Genomic DNA, 3,616 nt, shown 5'->3' with positions numbered 1-3,616 from the left:
GAAATAATTCCGGATATCCATAGCTCGCGCCTCGCGGCGATATTAATTATCGATGCTGTCCATGAATGAATGAGTCAGCACCCGCCCCCCTCTGTCTGTAATTGGCTGAAAGTTGACTTAATTTGTTGGTTGGATTGGTTGAACTGTATGATCGTCAAAACAAGATAGGAATAAGAGAGAGTTGGCCACTCTGAGTTAAAAAACAAAACCCCCCAAAAATAAACAGCTTCCAGTCGAGGGCGGGCACAGCTGACTCTGTGGGCGGGCACTGCCCCCCAATGCCCGCCCATGCCGCCGGGTCTGTGGCTGGGTAACTGAACTAGAAGCTCAGCTTTAGCTTTATCCACACAAATGATATATCTTTGTGTTCAGCAACATCTTGGGGTGCTCATGGTCAAGAGGTTTTAACAATAGAACCTAAGAATACTACCTAAGAACCTACACCATCTTTTTCAAGCAGTCGTTCTGTGTTCCAATCAGTGTTCTATGAGAGGCCCTTTGAGAATAAATTCTTACTTGGTTTCACATGTAACATCATACTCTCATACATACACCACTGTACTCTTACACAAACACTACTATACCCCCTTACATGCACAATCATACTCTTATACATACACCACTATACTCTTACATAAACACTATTATACTCTCTTATATTTATCATGTTTTCTTTTATTTACTGTCAGACTCTTTGTGTAACAGAAGATAATATTATATGTATGTAAGTATGATAGTATGTACATGAAAGTAACAGTATATGTAAAACAAAGTTCTAATATATGTATGAGAGAATAATATTATATTTGAAACAGAATACTAGCATATGTAAGAGAAATTAGTTGTACATGTGAATGCAAATAATCATGTGTAAGGAACAAAATGACAGTGAATGTAAGAATGATAGGGTATGTGAATGAGAATAGTTGTTTGTGTGAGAGTTTGATTGAAACGGAAATAGTAATGAATTCTCAGTTCCTGATTGGTTATTTTTGATGAAGTGAGAAAAAGGCCCGCCTTCCCAATCATAATATGAAAAGATGGCGGACCTTGAGCGACTCAGTGAAGCTGTTGGCCTCTGACTGTCCACACAGGCCGCTGAGCAGAGCGGAGCGCCCGCGGAGGCTCGCACACTGCAGCGCTAAGTTCGGCGTCTGGTCTATTTTTCACGCGAGCTGCGAGAGCTTCTGTCAAGCTGGATAGAGCGGATCGTACCAAACAGGAAGTCGGACACAGAAAAGACGAGAGAATCCGGCCAATTTTCAAAATAAAATAACAACAGCACGCACTGTGGAACGTGAGGAGAAAATACCATGTTTATAATTTAAAATAACACAACAATGCATAACCGAACACATTTTTCAATACCCTAATCACTTCATTACAATTTTAATTTTGTGTCACCGAGCCTACAGCCATAAATAAAATGGTCAGAACAATATGCCCTATTCATTCAGTGTGTGGACAGTCAAGGGCGCCGATTGAAAACTGCCTCCGCTGCTGGGCGCTGCGCTTCGGTTCCGCGTCCGGTGTGTCCAGGCCGTGAAGCGCTGCAGTGCGCGAGCCTCCGCGGGCGCTCCGCTCTGCTCAGTGGCTTGTGTGGACAGTCAGAGGCCAACAGCTTCACTGTCGCTCCCGGTCCGCCATTTTCTCATATTATGATTGGGAAGGCGGGCCTACTTCTCGCTTCATCAAAAATAACCAATCAGGAACTGAGAATTCAGTCTTATTTCCGTTTCAATCAAACTCCCTTCCGTTTCAATCAAACTCTCTCACACAAACCACTATTCTCATTCACATAGCCTACCCTATCATTCTGTCTTACATTCACTGTTATTTTGTTCCTTACACATGATTATTTGCATTCACATGTACAACTAATTTCTCTTACATATGCTATTATTCTGTTTCAAATATAATATTATTCTCTCATACATATATTAGAATTTGTTTAACATATACTGTTACTTTCATGTACATACTATCATACTTACATACATATAATATTATCCTCTGTTACACTAAGAGTCTGACAGTAAATAAAAGAAAACATGATGATAAATATAAGAGAGTATAGTAGTGTTTGTGTAAGAGTATAGGCCTAGTGGTGTATGTATGAGGGTATGATTGTGCATGTAAGAGGATATAGTAGTGTTCGTGTAAGAGTATAGTGTGTGTGTGTGTGTGTACACACACACACACACACACACAGGTGTCCCTCATTAATTACCATGGCAACCACGTGTGCATGTTTAGAAACATCCTTTATCAGGCTTCTCTGTGTTTATCAGCAGGTGATTCCGATGAGCTGATCAGACCTCCTTCAGTTTCTGCCTGTTTCTGTAATACTAGTGGTACGGGTACTGCCGCTCTGACACACCAACACATAGAGATATAATATATATATTTTCATATTATCACTGCTACTGCTATGACGCCTATAACCATGACCTCTATTGTTATTACTATGACTGCCTCTACTACTTCTGCTACTACTACTACTAGTAACCCTGTAGATTTTGTGATTAATTACTACTTCTGCATACTTTCAGCTACAAAAACCATTCAAATGTCAAAGTGTTCAGTTCTTTAAGTACGTTTATGCTTCTACTTTTTATACTTTTTAACATATAAATTACTGCTACTACTGCTACTACTGGTTTTACTACTACTATTAGTAGTGCGGCTTCTACAGCTACTTCTACTCCTGTGGTTACTACCACTACTACTACTTCTCCTGTGCATATTTTGATTACTTACTGCTTCGACATACTTGCAGCTGCAGAAAATGCTCAAATGTCAAAACATTTAGCTCCTAAAGGATTTTCAGAAGTTTCTGGTTTCTCTTTTTGATGTTTCTACATTTCCAGCATTTCAGCATTTTCTTTCATTTCAGCATTCAGCATCCACACGCATTTTCTGCAGGAAATGCTCTTTCTAGTTTATACCAGTGGTTACTGACCATACAGTTATGAAGTTTGAAAATATTTCTATTATCAACCTCTAGGGCACATTTCCTCTGATTCTAATCATGTCACAGGCATGTAAAAGCTCCCATAAGATTTATACACTGAACAGAACAGTAGGTGGGTTTTACTGCATGTTTTACAGACTGTGGATTGCAGTAGCGCATGAATGGTTTTCCCATCTGTGATCAGCCATTTAAAAAGAGAATCTTAATAATTAAAACATAATGAATAGCTGTAGTCAGGAAAGCAGTGGCTGGAGCATGTAAGATTTTCAATCCTGCAGAGTTGTTTATGCTGGCCCAGAGACGCCAGAAAGCTTGTATGTGTTTATTCATTTTTGTTTAGGATAAACATGTCTCAATTATATTGTATCACACACACACACACACACACACACACACACAGACACGCCTAGAGACACATGAAATATAATCACACAAAACCTCTATGGTAGGCTGCCATTTATTATCTATGTCACAGACTTCCTGAGAAGCAATAGGCTAAACAAATGACTTGTTGGAGTCCGACGTGTGACAGAAAAAAAGCTGTGAGTGATAAAGACGGAGAACTGGGGAGGGGTTGGGGCTGTCAACGTGACATCGTTACGCTTATTAACCCCCCCCCCCCCCCCCCCCCCCCCCCCCCCC

At 40.3% G+C, this 3,616-nt stretch overlaps 1 protein-coding gene across 3 annotated transcripts in view; it reads left to right on the top strand.

The window, feature by feature from the left end:
* The window catches only part of LOC126409001 (proenkephalin-A-like), a 69,803-nt gene that overhangs the window by 60,837 nt on the left and 5,350 nt on the right, over positions 1 to 3,616 (top strand). The window contains exon 1 of one of the 3 annotated variants that reach the window (XM_050074862.1): positions 2,308 to 2,354. The exons of the other annotated variants lie outside the window; for them this stretch is intronic. The gene's annotated coding sequence lies outside the window, so the exon portion shown is untranslated. Of the gene's footprint in view, positions 1 to 2,307; positions 2,355 to 3,616 lie in introns of those variants that run through there. 3 annotated transcript variants of the gene reach the window in all.

This window comes from Epinephelus moara, chromosome 21 (genome assembly GCF_006386435.1).
Source record: "Epinephelus moara isolate mb chromosome 21, YSFRI_EMoa_1.0, whole genome shotgun sequence".
Taxonomy (NCBI): Eukaryota; Metazoa; Chordata; class Actinopteri; order Perciformes; family Serranidae; genus Epinephelus; species Epinephelus moara.
This window is presented reverse-complemented; position numbering and strand designations above follow the sequence as displayed.